At 41.7% G+C, this 18,261-nt stretch overlaps 1 pseudogene; it reads left to right on the top strand.

The window, feature by feature from the left end:
• Window positions 1-1,356: 1,356 nt before the first annotated feature.
• On the top strand, window positions 1,357-17,712 carry LOC123833263 (annotated as a pseudogene).
• The last annotated feature ends 549 nt before the right edge of the window (window positions 17,713-18,261 follow it).

The following is an 18,261-nucleotide window of genomic DNA, read 5'->3' as shown; positions in this document are numbered from 1 at the left end:
TGATGTTGAGAAGTCTTTTTCTTAGGAAACCTACTGTATACGTCCAAATATTCCACATCACTCCACAGATACAATTTTGTGTTAAATTCTAGATACGGTATACAACTTACTCAAAAACTATGAAGAAATAGGGTAATCCAAGTCTATAGGAAAATAAACTTACACAGAAAACAGGAATGATAAATTGAAGCCATCACCTCAACATTGAGAAGTAACAGAATGTTGAATAACTAAGATTTCAATAAACCTTTTTTTTAAAAGCAAATTTTGGGTTTGATAGAGTTTAGATGTTGATGGCCTTCTCTGTATCTTGAGGGCCAGGGGAAGAACATTTATCATATGACATGGTGACCCTTACCTGGGCTGTGAGGCAACTTTAAGTGGCCAGGTTTTTGTGGCTTCCATTTGAAGAGGATTCTGGGTGGATTGACGTGATGCCAGTATCCAACGCAGCTGCATGATAGTGATTGTGCCTCTCACTTGTTAATGCTGAGAGTGGATCTACCCTGTGGTTGTCTATGTGCCCTCTCTCCGTCTGGGAATAAAGCTGCTTGGGTGGGAAAATGCTTAAAGAGCTCCCAGAACTTGAGTCCTTACTCCTGTTTTTGAGAGCTCTTGCTTCTCATTTTTCTGCTCCTGGTTGACAGGTGGATAAAACCCAGCACAGTGGAAGTCATAGGAGAAATTCAGTCCAGCCTCACGCTCTTGAAGTCAGCCAGTTGGTCTGATTACAGAGAAGGGAAGCCCACCCATAATCTGAATTAATGCCACAAGCCATATTTAATCACGGCCAGTCGATGCACATACATACTCACAAACACGCACTCTCACTCACACACCATAACAATAACAGCTCACTCACGTCAGCACTGTGAATGAGAGGGGATATTTTGCCAAGCCCACAGTGGACTGAAGCACCAGGGGGTTTGGAATTTGGAAAGTTCTTTCTTCTCACCCTCCCTTCCAACTGTACTCCTTCAACCCCGGGGAGTACAGCATGTCATCCTTTAGGTAAACAAGACTTCTTGATACTCTGGGAAGAAGGGTTCAGCCCGGCGCACCAGTGTGGAACCTGGGGGACATGACAGTTCTGACGATAGGAGATTTGACGAGTTAAGTGTAAATGAATCAGAAACAGATGGATGAGATTTTTGTTAAAACACACATGGGTTTTACAATTAAGGGAGGAGAGGGGTTGTGGAGAGAGTTTTGGCAAAAAGGCCTCAGGCTCTGCCGGACCCTACTGAACTGTTCCGTGAACCCAGAACACTGCCAGGGTCAACTTTTCATCATTAATGGATAACACACAGCCCATGACCACACACAAGCCATGAAATAGAAATGATCCTAATAAATATGGCCATGCATCAGCAAGATGTTCAGTTTGTGACAAAAATAAAGTGGCTCGGGGTACGCCCTGAGATCGCGTCACGTGCGTCCCACAAGCCGGCAGCTGACCTGGAACGTGAACCTGACGGAGGTGTCCCCCATGCTCACCCCCTTCCTGGGGTCGAGGCTTCTGTCGCAGTCTCTCGCAGGGTATTAAAAAGTGATGCTTTGGGGTTCTAATTCGCCTTCCTTTTCTTTTTGCCACATCTCATTACTAATTGAAAACTGACAGCAAAAATGCACTCAACCACAAATATCTAGAAGAAAATGGAGACATTTGGACAGGCTGAAGCACTTTGAGTTTTATGAGCTCTAATAAGGTTAATCAAGGCTCTGGAAAGAATTTTGTTTCATGGTGGACTCAACAAAACAATAAGCTGGGACCTTCCGTGATTGGCCGGACACAGAGGCCTGGGAGCCGGGCCCTGATGAACTGCTGGTCAGGTTGGGCGAGGCCACGCTGCAACTTCTTTCCACGCTGACGCAATCATGGTGGAACTTGGACACTATCGGCGGCTTGGCCTTCGGACTGCTGTCAGTTTCCCATCACTGTAAACCCCAAACAAGCCGCCTCTGAAGTCCTCACTGCTGAGTATCCTTCCGTGACTTTGTTTTCTGAGGCATGTTTTCCCACCTCATGTCTTCATGGCAGTGTTACCTAATCCAGACTGGGGTGCGTTTGGGCTGGGTGACAAGCAACTAGAAAGGAGCCACTTGGCAGGGATAGCCAAGGAGAAAGTGGAGTTGACAAATGGAGGTGGTGGGAGGGTGACAGGCTGGGGGGTGTGGTTCCATGCAGGCATTAACGCCATTGTCAGATTCTTCACATGCTGAGAAGCAAGGGAGAGAAATCCCTTTCCCTGACCCATCCTTCACCCCCTCCAAAGGAGCTCTGAGCAAATGAGGAAGGTTATATCAACCAGTGGGTAATGAGGGCTGGCTGAACCTGAAATTCTCCCCAGAACAAGGCTGCTCTGGCATGGATGGGCTTTACCTCTACGTGGGCAGGTGCCACTGCGGTGGGTGTCTCCACAGAGGACCAGGAGGACTGGAACTTTATCTTTAGTGCCCCACCCTTTTCCTAAAGTACTCCCCCCTTTTCCCCCAAATCCCTTCCATGGTTTGCCGTTTCCTGACATCTTAGGAATTTCAACTTCTCGGGGGAAGAGATCACAAACTGTTCAGGGATGGGGACTGTAGCTGATCTAGATTTGTACCCTTAGTCCCAGCACAGTGCTGAGTCCATAATGAGCCCATCACAAGTGTTAGGAAATTTCCAAGACTACAAATGTCCCAGTGCCTGCCGCTCAGTGCCTCACTGTGGTGGGGGCACTAAGTGTTATGACCTGATATCCTTTGTCAGTTCATTAACATGTTCTTCCTTCCCTCCTCCTCCTCCAGCTGTGTGTGTCCACCAGTCCCCACTCCTGTGTGTCAGCAACATTCTTCACACTCACACCCCCCACTGCTGTACTGAACTTGAAGCATCTGAGTTTCACTGTGCCATGTCCCATTCCCTCTATTCTGGAAAAGAAAAAAAGCTTCTAATAATTTCTTGCTAATGTGGCCTAAGGGCTAATGCATTACTTAGCTAGGTCTCCAGATAACATATTTCCATTAGAGGCAATGCCCTAAGTCCAGGAGTGACTGTAGTGGTGGGAACTCCAGGCATCAGGCTGATGTCCTCAAGATTAAGCTTTCCCGTGCCTTTCATTCAGTAAGGAAGTGGTATGCAGCATCCAAATGGCATGGCCTTTTGGTCACACAGATCTGAGGTAGTTCCCTGGCTCCCCCACTCATTAGCCATGGAAAAGTAAAGGAGGCAATTTGCATAACTTCCCAGGGCCCACTGGACATGAACACTCACCCATGAGGTTATTGCAAAGATGAAATGAAATGATGCTCATAAATCTAGCACAGTGCCAGGCACACAGCAGACACAGACACACAATCAATCCAAATTCCTTCCCATTTCTTTCAGCTATTAATTTGCTGCCACAATAAGTTATTTATAAAAGTCTGCTCCTCTCCAGGCACTGCAGCTGCAATACAAAGATGCTGCCTGTCCCTTACAGGAGTGGGTTTCCATTGGTGTTAGAGGCCTGGGGCTTTCCACTCCTCAAACAGGCCCCACCTTACCTGAGCAATCTCTTGCCAATCAGATGCTCTTGGGCTGCTGAGGCCAGGTGGCTACTCTCCAGAGAGTTCTTACAGATGCAGGCATTTCTATGATTGGTCCTCCATTCTGCTATGGGTCTTGCAGGCTTTTCTAAGCAGGCTTTGAGGGATGCTTCTCTCCCTGAGAGCTGGCTTTGCTCTTTCGCAGCTGAGGGTCCAACTTCCCAGGAGAAGGGGAGAACCCAAGAGATCACACTCCACAGTTGCCATCTCTGCACTCCCCTGCACCAGGCGGGGGTTGCCTCAGGAGCAAGGCCGGTGGGTCTGAGCAGAAGCGGGTGGAGCAGGCCATGAAGCTGGACTCAGAGCGCGTCCTCTGGAGTGTGGATGTCCGCTGACCAGCTTGCTGCCGCGCTAATAAATATCCAACCCTTCAACGGGGAAATAAATTATCCCCCCACTGCTAGGCAAAACAGTCGTGATAAATTGTCGTTTTAGTCAACAGTGTTTAAAGTAGAATCAGTAAAGTGTGAGTAATGATGGCTGAGTCAAAAGTCCTGTATTAAACACAATGGTCGGACGAGGGCGGGGACAGCCTTCAGAGGAAAGCGATTGCAAGTTTAACTAAAACAACTCTTGTTCAGGGTGGGAAGAAAAGGCCTTGGGATGTATTATCCTATTCATTTTTTCTGTAGGAGCAGCTCTCAGGGTGTCCTGGGCATAAAGTCAAGATCTCCATTTACCAGAGATGTTTAGAAAACATGCTCTTAAAAGTGGGAACTACCACGTTTTTGACTGGACAACAGAAATATGGTCAAATTCTTTCAGTATAATGAGGATTTGAGAGTTACATGGTACGGCGATGTTTCTCAAAGGGGATGCCTGGAAAGGATTTCTTTTTTTTTTCCTTTTGTTTTTAAACCTTTCTTTTTTTAAAGATTTTATTTATTTTTAGAGAGGGAAGGGAGGGAGATGAGAGAGAGAGAGAGAGAGAGAGAGAGAGAGAGAGAGAGAGAGAACATCAATGTGTGGTTGCTGGGGGTCATGGCATGCAACCCAGGCATGTACCCTGACTGGGAATCGAACCTGTGACACTGGTTCGCAGCCCGTGCTCAATCCACTGAGCTATGCCAGCCAGGGCTTGGAAAGGATTTCTGAGAAAAATCAAGAGGCATTTTTGCTTAAAAAAAGCCACAGTGGTTGGTAATTCTGTTTTCAATATTTACACATTCTACTATATAATGTACAGTCAAACCTTACTAATTCCAACTAGAATTAGGGAAGAATTGCAATGATGGGAAGTTGAGGATATCGAATATATTAAATGAACTTGCTTAAAGTTCTATAAGTGTTATCTGTTGATAACAACAACATAACAACAGATAACACTTACGGAGAACTTACTGTACTGTAGGCCCACTGTGGACCATTTAACATACATTAGCATTAAGTGACTTTCCTAGTGTCGGGTAGGTAGTAAGTGATGTAGTCAGTTTTCAAACTCAGGTCTTCCTGTTTCCAAACCTGCACACTTAAACATGTAGTACCTTAGCTATTTGCATATTTGCTAATCAACACTTAATGTGACACTTATTAATATTACTAATGAAACTTCTGTCATCATTAAACATGAACCCATATGATGTCCATTTGGAAGACTTGTTTAATTATTTTGAGTAATCCTATGTGCCAGAACATAACAAAATAAAATGTATAGATGAAATATATGCATAGTGGTTAAAAAAGGTTTATTTGCCAGGACACAATGCCCTTGTACTCTTGTTTATGTTGTAGATATTATCAACTTCAGTTAAGGATTTGAGGCAGCTTAGTGGTCTAGATTACAAAAGAGCATCCCTTCTCTGTTGGAAAGTCCATTCTCCCTCCTTTGCTATTAAGTGGTTCCCCTCAACTTTCTCTAAGGGGATTTTGCTCAAGATTATTTCCTGTCTCATCTTCATTTTTGCCTTTTTTCTCTGTGGCAGTTAGCTGTTACTTTTTTGTTTCTCTAACATCTCTTCATTTGAAGAACTGTGTTTTTTTTTTCCGTTCCATATGAGTTAGGTAGGGCTGCCAATCAGGAAGCCATGTCTTCTCTGGCGCAGGAGTGGGATATGATGCTGGCTTGCCAATCAGAACATTTTGTATCTATGGACACCGATGATTTCCAAGCGACCATCCAGTAGCAGGGGGTCCTACCAATTGCTGTCTACCAGAAAAATCTCCAAACATGGAGTCTGGTGAAAAAGAAAGGAATCTTTTGTTTAATGGCAAGTTTCTACCTAAAATACCTGGGTAACAAAAGTAAAGGGAAAGAAAAAGTCAAGAGTATGACATCAAATATAGCTGTTTAAATATTTGTCATTACAATTACCACATAGGTTCAAGAACTGAAAATATCACAAGAATAATAATCTGCCCACAGTGCTAACCATTTCACCAAAGTCTTTAGAAATAATGGCAAGTGTCTGCCTATAAGCCTGTCTCCTCTAGGATACCCAAAGAAAAATCACCCGGTCAGCCTCTGCTAGCTCAGTTCAAGGTTATGGCAGGAACCTCTTTTCCTGCCCCACAGTATCATGAACGTAGGGGGCCTCAGCTGCCCTTCGGTCACTGTCCAGCTTCAGGCATCTTTTGGAGTCTGTGTCCCCAGGCCTCCTCTCACACGCTTGCTGGCAACCATTGACATGTCCCTTGCCCAGGGGAGAGGAAGGAGCCAACTGACCTTTTACTTACCAGCACGCTCTGTTTCAAACTCCTCTCCCTGAATCCCATGCAAGCCAAAAGCCAGTGGGGGTGTCCAGCTTTCCAGCCAATCAGGGCCAGTGTCAGCCATGTTTGCCTTTCCCCCTCTTCTGGGCACCATGTTCAGCAAGGGGACAGTCTCCAGTCAGGCAGGCTCTGTACAAGCTCCCTTATATATGTGTTATTTGAATATCAACTGGTTTAGGAGGAATGAAATAAGCCATTAAAATAAGATGACTTTCCTCATTTCGGACTTTTCACATTTTTTTTGTTAATTACGGTTGACATTCAGTATTATTTTATATGAATTTCAGGTGTGTGGCATAGTGGTTACAAAGTGATTCACCCCAATAAGTCTAATACCCACCCGGCACTGTACATAGTTGTTAAAATATTACTGTCTGTATTCTCTATGCTGTACTTTACATCCCCATAACTATTTTGGGGTGGGTGAAAAAATGTGAAGGCATTAATTTGATATTTATTTTCAAGTTTCCTAAAGTAGAAACTTAGATGATCTACTTTGGATCTTTCTTTTCTCATGTATTCACTCCATGCTATAAGTTTCCCTCTAAGCACCACTTTTATGCACCCCACAAATTTTCATACGTTGTATTTTCATTTTTATTTGGTCCAGAATGGTTTTAAATTTTTCTTGAGACCTCTTTGACTCGTGTGTTATTTAGAAGTATGTTGTTTAGTCTCCAATTATTTAGAAATTTTCAAGCTACCTTTTTGTTATAGATTTCTGCTTCAGTTTCAATGTGGTCTTAAAGATTATTTTGTATTATTTCTATTCTTTGAAATTTAGTAAGATGTGTTTCATGACCCTGAGTTTGGTGAATGTTCCATGAGCTTAAGAAAAATGTATATTATGTTGTTGGATACAGATGATCATGGTGCCACTCGGTTCAGCCATGTCCTCACTAGTTTTCTGTTTGCTGGATTTGTCAATTACTAATAGAGAAGTGTTGAACTACCTAAAAAGATGCATCCTATTTGTTTTTTAATTATATTTTATTGGTTATACTATTACAGTTGTCCCAGCACTCCCTCAGGCAATCCCCACACCATCGTTCATATCCAAGGGTCATGCATGTATGTTCTTTGGCTACTCCATTTCCTATACTGTACTCTACATCCCCATGGCTATTCTATAACTTCTTATTGGTACTTCTTAATCCCCTCACTTCTTCACCCATTCCCCCAAACTCCTCTCCCAACTGGTAACCATGAAAACACTCTCCATATCCATGATTCTGTCTTTGTGCTTCTTGTTTGCTTAGCTTGTTTTTTTAGATTCTATTGTGATAGATATGTATTTATTGTCAGTTTATCATTCATAGTTTTAATATTCTCCTTTTTATTAAAGAAGTCCCTTTAACATTTCATATAATAAAGGTTTGGTGATGATGAACTCCTTTAACTCTATCAGATGCATTCTATTTGGGTCCTTTTACTTTTCCAACTTTTCTTCCATGTTCTAAAATTTTACTATTATAGATCAATGTTTGCTCTACAAAATTTATCTTAATTAAATATTTATCCAGAGTTGCATATTTTTCTAGAAATGTTAGTATTGAGGTTCCCTGATAGCCAATAGGGATTTCTGTGACTGTCATGAACTGAGTGTTTGAGTCCCCCCAAAAATTCATGTGCTGAGAATCTAACTCCCAATGTGATAGTATTGGGAGGTGGGCCTCTCGGGGTGATTAGGTCATGAGGGTGGAGGTCTCATGAATGGGATTTAGTGCCCTTGTAAAGGAGACCCCAGAAAGCTCTCTTGCTCCTTCAGCCATGTGAGGACACAGAGAGAAGAGGGCTGTCTGTGAATCAGAAAGAGCGACTGCACCAAGTACTAAATGGGCTGGAGCCATAATCTTGGATTTCCCAGTCTCCAGAACTGTGAGAAATAAATGTTTGTTGTTTAGATCACCTAGTCTATGATATTTTTTGGTATAGTAGTCTGAACAGACTAAGATAGTGGATATTGGGCAAATTTATTGGCTGCCCTACATAATCCACTCTGCTACATGAATATGAGGTTCCTCTCTGAACAAGGGAAGAGCTAGGCAGGAGGTAGACATTTTACTAATCCAATGCATGGTGTGCCATGATTTGAAGGGACAGAAGAGGGAAAAATTGAAGCATTCAGTTTAGGGAGAGGGGAAGGTATCTACTGTTCTTCAGAAATGAAAAGAGAGAGATTATTTGCCTTAATCTTAAACTCATCACTTATTAGCTTAAGTAGACTGGTTAAATGAAACCACATTTCTTTCTTTACTTCCTTCAATTCATTCTTATATTAACCTTCAAGTGTTTTGGCCAGGATCCCAGTGGATTCACATGAAGAATACATTTTTCCCCCAGCTTAAATTTGCTCTGTTTATACCACAGAATGATACTGCCTTGGAAGCAGCTGTAAACAGAGAACAAATCATAAAATTTGTAAAACTTGCAGCTAGTATGACTGAGTGATGATGCCATTTCTTATAAGATCATCTCCAGGTGGCACAGAGTAAGTTCATTTAAAAAAAAAAAGTACATTTCTACACTTTAAAATAAGTTGTATGCTATTGATAATATAATTTATTGAGTACTTTTCTGTACATGGACCACATTATTAATCTTTTCTTTTTTTAAAAAGAAAGACTAGCTTTGTAACAGGACCTGCCCTTGGTATCAAAATCCATACGTCTATATACAAGTATATGATTGTGCTGGTCTATGCATGTAGTGATGCAGTAAGCATTCAAAATTTCTAATTCTGATTGGTTCATGGAGCTGCGGGACCTTGGAGTGGCAGTATGCATGTGTGTCGTATTTTGTGGGGTGGACAATAACTGTCATGAAGTATTCCAGTGCTGTGAATTTTCCAAGTGAATACATTCAAGAAAAAAGGCAGTACAGAGTTCTCTTTGTTGTTCTGACTCTGATGGAAACAAGGGAAAAACTGGGTCTCTCTCTTATAATCATGTGAAAATGCCCAACAATTGGGAGGGGGGTTGCAAAGTGGATAAAGAGTAGGTCACAAGTGAATTAAAAAGAGCCACAAAGAGGATATTGCTTAGAGCTGATATGTAGCCACCATACATAAAAGCATGGTTAACTTTAAAAAACAGAAGTCTCTAAAGAAGTTGCCGTCTTTTAGATAGAATGGGTTGTGCAATGTCTGGCTTCTGTCATGCTCAGGAGTGTCAGGATGATAGAAGCTTCTCTCGAAGGTACAAGACGCCCCTTGGGGAAGCCTCTACCTGAGGGATGACCTTATGAAGGCTCTGTTTGTTATTTGGTGTGTCCTGGCTGTCAGCATTCTCTGTCAGCCAAGTGTTTCTTTCAGGATTTAGCTCACGTGATACATGGAGACCCAGGAAATACACACGCATGCGCAAAATCTCTCATTTTTCATTTCCGGGGGAGCACCCCGGAGAGCTCGGGCCGTCAGCAGATGTCTCTCCTGTGTGTGGAGGCCAGAATCCTCTTGCATGCTTGTGTCTCAGGCCAACTTGGGTGTTGATCCAACCTGACCCTCTCACCAGTTTTTGGTCCGCGAGTCAGTGCTTTGCACTGTGCATGATGTTCTGCTTTTAAAGATGTTTTCCTAAATAAGGCCATGGAAAAGTACGATGTGTTTTAAAGTTATTTTTAAATACATCTAACTGAAAAAGACAGTTTCCTTCATGATGCAATAATTTCGCAAAACATTTTCAACAAATGAACTGTATGCAGAAGACTTAATTTTAAGCAGAATTTCTGCTTTATGACTCCTGGTAAATGTGAAATGTAAATCTGGTTAAGTGGTTCCTTTGCTTAAAACCTGTCTAGCCTCCGAGTTGCCCAAAGTTAATTAACAATATTATAATAAAATATAATAACATTTAGTGCAATATATAATATGATATTATTATTATGATATTTTTTCTGGATTTTGTGATGCCTGTGGTATTTGTCACCTTTTAAAAATTATAATTTGTTAAAATTACTCTTCTCATTCTAAATAAATAATTCAATTTTCTACAAATATTAAATTAAAAAAGAAATGTAGAAATAGTTCCTGAATAAAAACAATACAAAGGTATGTATTGTTTTTAACAATAGCTTTGTATTGTTTTTATTGAAATGGAACCCCATTGTATTCTGGATCTGTCCATGAGCATATCTCAGTCAGAATTCTCTTAGAGTATATCCTGTGACTATAAGCATCTTGAAAAACTGTAAGTAAGAGAAAAAGGCCAAAGGTAGGAAGTTTCCTTCCTCATTTGATCTCAATGAGAGAAGATGCTGCTTTGAGTTTCTTGGGAGGACCCAGTTTTCACCCAGTTTGTTTCCTTCAGGGTCTCTTGGGAATCACTTTTTGAACATGACTTTTAATTCTGTGTCCAAACCAGGGGCAACCTTGAGCTTTCCACCTGTGTATGTTTCAGACTCACAGGTGTCACAACCAAGGAGCTTCCCCTCTTCCAATAGTTCCGCCTCACCGCCCGGCCCTTCACATCTTCTTGCCGGAGGTTGCCTGCTCTTCTTTAGTCCATGCCCCTTTGTTTTCTCCAACCCAGCCCCTGAGCCGATGACCCATGATGCTGTAGAAAAGACACAGACCTCCAGGTGGAGAAACTAAATCCTGTTCTACTGTGATGGCTTCATGTTTTTTAGAAGCCTTGAATCCTCCCAATCCACAACCAAACCCCTAATACATAATAGAGAAAGGCATCAGCTAAATTTATATTATTACTATTGCCTAGTATCATTTTTCTGTTTAGCCTTCCAATCTGTGTTAAATGTGTCATATTAGAGTAAAGCTTTAATACTCCAGAATGTTTTCTACATATATATATTTATTTTTACTAAGGCATAACAAGATCCCTGCAAAACACAGAAAAGCTTATTTGGGGTGAGATCAGTCTTCTGAGAACATTAACTTTCCCTAAGCAATAATTTGAACTTACATGACTGAAATGTTTAATTAATCTGAGTGTAGCCTCGGGAATGCGTATGACTGTACTAGCTTATCTACTGAGTTTGCCAAAAAGTTAATTTAGTTTATTTTCTGTACAGTACAATGGCTCTAATAGTGCTTAGTTGTCTTTAACTTCATTTAAAACATATTATTAGATTATATTGTGACAGCTGTCATATCTTCATGCATTTAAAAAAAGTATCAAAACTGGTGAAGTTTTGTGTAGCCATTTTAGTATTGAAGATGGAAGAAAATATGCAACATTTTCAGCATATTATGCTTTATTATTTCAAGAAAGGTAAAAATGCAACTGAAATGCAAAACAAAAAAAAGATTTGTGCAGTGTATGGAGAAGATGCTGTGAAAGTGTCAAAAGTGGTTTGCAAACTTTCTTGGTACTGTTGCCATTTTGGCCAAATAATTCTTTCTTGTTTTATGCTTTGAAAGATGTTTAGCAGCACCCCTGGCCTCTACCCATTAGAAGTCAATAGTGAGAAACACCTGACATACTCAAAATATTCAAATCAATAAAGGTATTGGTGAAAATGAAAAATGTATCTTTAATTTTACAGAAAAAACCTAAATGGACTTTTTGGCCAACCCACTAAAATTGATACTGGCTTAGTTGTATCTTCCCAGTCAACCCAAGAGGATTGACTGCATAAAATCTAAAAAATGAGAAACTAGAGAGGAAAAATTTTTCAGAATATCTGTATTACTGTCAAGAGAAGAAGACACTTTGGCTGGTCTTTGGGGCTCTTTCCAACTGTTCATCAGGGATAGAGAGATTGTGCTGAGTGGGCATATGGATGAATAAGCTAGGCTGGCTCATTGCTTACTCCATGCTTATCAAGCCAGCTTTTTGATTATGACCTTGTTTTCCCTGGAGATTCTCCTAATAAGAAAGTGCTAAGGACAGAGAGCTGGCAATTAAAGTCTTTGGCAATCATATTTTTATGGTAATTAATAAACAGGCATTCTCCCAGGCCTGAGCACCACAGGGCACACAAACCCAAGCATATCCTGATAGTAACTTCATCAGACTGTTCCACAGTGGCAGGACCTGAGTGGCAGCTGGGCTTACTAATAAGCTCATCTCCTTCTTTCTAAATGTAAGAGAGTTCAGTATTAGTTTATTTTAAATCTGTTGAAATTCTGGTTAGCTTGGATTTGGTTTCTATTTATGTTCTAAGTGTTTGTTATTCATCCATTTATTCAATTATGGATGCAATGGATCATTATTGATTAGCACTCTGTTCCAGGCATTTTATTAGATACTGGAAATACAATGATACAGCACAATTTCTGCCCTCTAAGGGCTCTTGGGCCACTTGGAAAAACACACATATTTTAAACAAATAATCATCTAATGTGATAAGTATGGGGACAGAGTTAAAGAAAAAAAGTGTCATAGAATATTTAATTGTGCACATAGCAAAGTCAGAGAAGGCTTCCTGTAAGACATGACATTTGGTTGACCAGGAGTTTGCCAGGCAAATGGGATAATTGGAAAATGTCCAGGCATGGTGAAGAATATGCTCAAACATGTAGTTCAGTCAGGATGAAATGAACCCATGTACATGAGTTGGGGAATAGAGAAGAGGAAGATGAATGAAGCTGGAAAAATAGGCAGGAGTCAGGTAAAGGGCTTTGTATATTAGGCTAAGGAATTTATATTTTTATCCTGTACAATAGGAAAGGAGTTTGTGAAATATTTGCCAAGGAACATCATAGATCATGTTGCACTTGTATGATTATAGAGGATGGATGGGATGGGAGGGACCTAGCTGTAGGAAGACAGATTGGGAGACTGTTAACAGGGTCTAGTTGAGGACTGGGGGTTGAACTGAGGCAGGAAATATAAGAGTGGAAAGTTGAAATGGACTTGGAGAAAAATTAAGGAGAGAAAAGTGTCAGAGGGTTAAGACAAGAGAACAGTCATACATGATTTCCACATTTCTGACTTGAGGAGATGGAGGTGCCCTTCATCTTGGTAAGGAATAAAGGGTGTTTTATATGTGGAGGTGCAAGATGTGCTTTGTATGTGTTGACTTGATCTATTAAGGTAGAGATGTTAGTGATTGGAAATAAGCATTTGAAGGTCAAGACAGATGTCCATCCTGGAAATAAATGTTTGAGGGTTAAAGAATGAGTAGTAAGTGAAGCCACAGGAATGAATGACACTGCCAAAGAAGATCTTGTAAAGGGCAAAGAGCACAGGGCCAAAGGCAGAACCTTGGAGAACTTTCACATTTAAGGAATAAGCTGAAGAGTGAGTTAAGGGGAGATGAAGGGGCCAATTATGATCTCTTTTGGAATGTTCTCATGTTAAATTGTTGATAATTACCAGGACCTGTTATTCCTCGCCTTTATTCTTTTTCCTCCTCTCCTCTCCATCGTCTTTTCCACCATCACTTCTCCTCTTCCTTTCTCCCCTCCTCTTTCTTTTCTCCATCTTTATCTCTGTCTTCCCCTCTTCCACTTTCTCCTCTCCTCTTTTCTTCTTCTTTCTTCTTAGCTCTTGACTAGTCCCAAATAAAAATCTAGAGACACTGAAGACATACTGATTTTCCTAGGAAATTGTTTTCCCTCCCTGACCTCAGAGTCTTTATATAGACAATGCACCATTTACTCACTCTGCAATTGCTACATAACAGCTAAAAGCAAGAAAACTAATATTGCTGAGCATGTATTAGGTTTCATGAATTATCTCACTTGAATCTTTCAAAATCCTATGGGAAAGGTACCCAATTTATCCTCACCTTAAAGAGGATGAAACGGGCTGGAGAGTTTGTGCAGCTTGCTGAAAGTGGCAAAGCCAGGTATGGTTGTCAGGATCCCACCTATGTCTGTGTGCCTGAATCCTACATCAGATTTCCCTTCCCCATTTCCTGCCATTTGCTCCTTTCATCAGTTCTAGTGTGGTAATGTTTAGTCCCTTTGAATCCTTTAAAGGAACTCCGATTAGCCTGGGGGTAGGGCGGGAAGTCCCTTTCAGAATCTCTTCCTGGTGGTTTTAAAGAGTCTTGTTGGCCTCTGGGTCTGTTCCAGCTTATCCTAACTCTTGCCCACTGCATGTTTTAGATTCCTCTTCTGATGGTTGATTTTGCCACCAAGTCAGGCAACCACATTCAAAAACACTAGCAAATGCTTGTACTTTTGTCAGGCATGTATTACCTCATCTTTACCTCGCAGCAGCCCTGCCTATTGTAGACTTGCTGTATTGACCACAACTCTTTTGTATTGAACTTGGCTCTGGCTGACTTTCTAGTGCTCTCACATGGGGTCAATTCCCTACTCTGCTGGGTCCATGGCTAAGCCCCATCTGGTCCCCCTCCTGCCAGCAGCTAAGACCTTATTCTGGCTAGGACCTTCTGCTTAACCCCCAAGCCTGGTGTCTCTCCCCTGGGACTTTTATTCCCAACTTCTTTTACTTTTGAATATAAATATTTAAAAACACCCTGCTTTAACAAGTTGCTGACAATGCTACAGAGTATCAGTGTGTCTCACTATCACAAAGTATAATAAACAGAGATGGTGTCCTCTGGCATAGACTGTCCCTAAAAACTATCATCCCAATTTTCTGGAGACAAGCATATATGGGCTAGTTGAATTTTACTTTACTTGCTTGGTTTCTCCAGCTGTAGTAAACTGGGTAGCCACCAAGTCTTCTCATGACCTGGGTGGCTTGGAGAATACATCCCACCTCTCAACTCCCAGCTCCCTGACTCCCAAACCAGAGTGTCCCACCTCCAAGGGAAGCAGAGGTGGGCTGGGCTTTGCACAGCACAGCATTCATTAACACACTGCATCTTCCTGTAGCAACAGTTTTACTCCACTGAGGAAATGAAACCCCTGTTTATGGAGTAGAACACAAAATTCACATTAATTTTTAAGGTTAAATGAGGAGTCAGATTTCCCACTTGCTACAGACTGGAGTCCAGCATTCCTTGTCACTGTCCTCTAAGGGCAGAAGTACTTGTGTGAAAAACTTTTTGAGGCTCTGGCCTGGGGTGTGGGTGAGCTGAGGTAGGTTAAAGGGGCTCAATATATTGTCCTTCCTTCCCTCTTTTCCTTTTGCCCTCCTTTCTTTCCTCCCTTCCTTTTTCTCTCCTCTTCTCATGATTTCTCTTTCTTCCTCTTTCCTTCGTGCTCCCTCTCCTTCGTGCCCTTCTTTTCTCAGGCTCTAGCTTTAACTTTTTTGCTAATAAAACATTCTCTTTAATGGGGACAGTTTGTCACTGGTGTTTTCCAAGCATCATTGGGAATTGTATAACCATCATAGTCTTTCAGAATTCAACAGCCTTCAGTAACCACAGAAATCTACCCCCTTCACTCAACAGATGAGGAATAGGAGGCAACCCAATCAAGGAGTCACAAGGAGGCAGAGCCAGACCAGGCCCCATGGCTCCTGGCTTCTGGTCCAGAGCTGTCAGCAATACAGAGAGAATTGTCAAAGGGGATTAAATCAAGACACCAGTTCTCATTTCATGAACAGGGTGTGGAATTTGCAGATCATCTGTCGTTGATGTTGCTGTAAGAACAATATTGTGGTGATGATAGGAGGTGTCCACTCCAGATTAGTAATAGGACAGACCTTCTGGAAATGCAAGGCTGGAGGGTGGCTCTTGCCAAACTGTAGCAACCAGTGTGCAGAAATCCACATCCAGCCAAAACCAAAGCCAGCTGCTCCAGGGGAAGGAACAATTTGTTCTTTCCCTGCCCATCTGGGAAGCTGGGCATGTCCTACAGCAGGCCACTGTTCGTTACCACAACTGACTTCCAGAGAAGGAGGACACTATGAGCTCCTTCACATTGCTGCATCCTGGTTCTCCTTGGCAGCTAGCTAAATTATTTTTCTCAATGATGATAAAGTAGATTGATAACTAAGCACTAATTTTTATTCTGTAGACAAATGAAGATCTCTTCTTTTAGATAAATTATTGCTACATGGAACAAGAAGGATCCAGAAAATATAGGGTGAATAAGATCATTTTGTGTCCTACATTTCCTTCAATAACTTTATTTGAGAACTACTCCAAGACAAGTTTTGTGAGAGTTTGGAAAACACAAAACAAAGACATGATCCTTGTTCTCACGGATTGGACCATCTACTGGGGATTATATTCATTTCTTTTTGCTGCTGTAGCAAATGACCACAAACTTAGTGGCTTAAATGGCACACTTTATCATCTTACAATTCTGGAGGTCAGAAGTCTTAAATGGATCTCATTGGACTAAAGTCAAGGTGCTGGCAAGGCTGTGCTCCTTCTGGAGTCTTTAGGGAAGAATCTATTTTCTTGCCCCTTCTAAAGACTTACAGCCTCTAAAGACTGTCTGCACTCTGTCTTGTGGCCTCTTTCTGAATCTTTAAAGACAGCAATGGCCAGTCGAGTCTTTTCTCCTATTGCCATCTCTCTGGTAAATGTTCTTCCTCTTTGCTCTTCTAGTTTTAAGGAACCCTGTGATTATATCAGGCCCACTTGGGTAATCTGGACAATCTCCTGATTTTATAGTCAGCTGATTAATAAACTTATTTCCCTCTTGTTATGTAACATAACCTAATTATAGGTTCTGGGGATTGGGCCGTGGACGTCTTTGGGAGGTCACCATTCTGCCTACCTCAGAGACTTGACATGTTCGTACACAAGGATTAAACTCTAGGATTAGTGCTTTAATGTGGGGTGGGGACAGTGCAGAGAGTGGAGACAACTATAGGAGCAGGTAAGAGGAGCACGTAGTTCTGTAGGAGGGCAATGGTGTGTGATGGTAGGTCAGCAGAGATGGAGTCTTCCTTGAAAAGATGACTTTTGAGTTCAGATTTTTAGCTCGTGTGAGACTCTGGCCAGGGAAGGGAAAAAGCATTCTAAAAAAAGGAAAAGGGAGGGCTGGCAGCCCTGGCTGGTCACAGCAGCAGGGATCTGCTGCAGTGGAGCCCCAGGGTGCCACTTACAGTGGAGACAGCCCCAACATGTCACAGAGTGACAGCAGCGCCTGGGCCCTGGGAGGACGAGGGCCTGGAGCTGGGCACAGCCTATAGGGCTCCATCACTGCCCTGCTCCCGGAAGCTCAGGTGCAATCGGTGGTGGAGGCCCTGCAGGAGCCTGACGGACCTGCTCACCAGGGTGGACGAGTTCATGGGCATGCTGAAGGTACTGTGCAGTGACTCTTCCCATGTTGTCAGCGAGGGTGTATCTGGCATTTATGAAAGGGCCACCCAGCCAGCAGGTCTACAGCTAGGTTGACACACTCCAGGCCATATTCGAGATTATCGGTGCCAGCATGGCCAGAGTGGAGGAGCAAGTTGCCAGGGCCAAGGTGACCTGGAGGACTTTCCTCAGAACATCCAGAAAACTGCACACATTTCATCTTAACACAATTCATGTGCCCTCCATCATCAACCAGGCTCCTTCCAGTAGGCCCCAGGAGACGGACTACAAACCCCCATCCTGTTTCAGACTGAGGACCACTTTCTCTTTTATAGGAAAAGACCCCAGATCTGAGTCAGCTGTACAACATGCAAGAAGACACTGCCATCTGAGATTATATGGAGTATTAATTAAGTGGATTGAAAATCTTGTAAATAGACATATGATGTCAGCATATGGAATTTTAAAGTGTATTATTTATGTACTGTTTCTGTCTTCATTATTTCATGTAGGATATTTGATTTTCTATGTCTTCCAATTCTAACCTGAAAGCTGCTTGGTGTGGGAAAATGGGCAAAAAATAAATAAATAAAGTAAATAAATAAATAAATAAACCTATCTGTGCACTGTGGCAGAACTATTGGAATATATATATATATATATATATATATATATATATAGTATATGTATATATTCCTTCAAACAGAATTCATTTATAAAAATTGTGTATTTACATCTTTAAACTTCAGTTACCTTCAAAATACTCTCCATTTGATGCAATACCCTTATCAAGACACTTTTCCACTGCTAAGAACAGTTTTTGAACTCATCGATTTTGATACCTTTTAGTGCTTCTGTCATTTTTTGTTTCACCTCTTCCACATCAGCAAAACATTTCCCTTT

The sequence above is a fragment of the Phyllostomus hastatus genome, unplaced genomic scaffold, assembly GCF_019186645.2.
Source record: "Phyllostomus hastatus isolate PE091 unplaced genomic scaffold, TTU_PhHast_1.1 phas_scaffold_21, whole genome shotgun sequence".
Lineage (NCBI taxonomy): Eukaryota > Metazoa > Chordata > Mammalia > Chiroptera > Phyllostomidae > Phyllostomus > Phyllostomus hastatus.
This window is presented reverse-complemented; position numbering and strand designations above follow the sequence as displayed.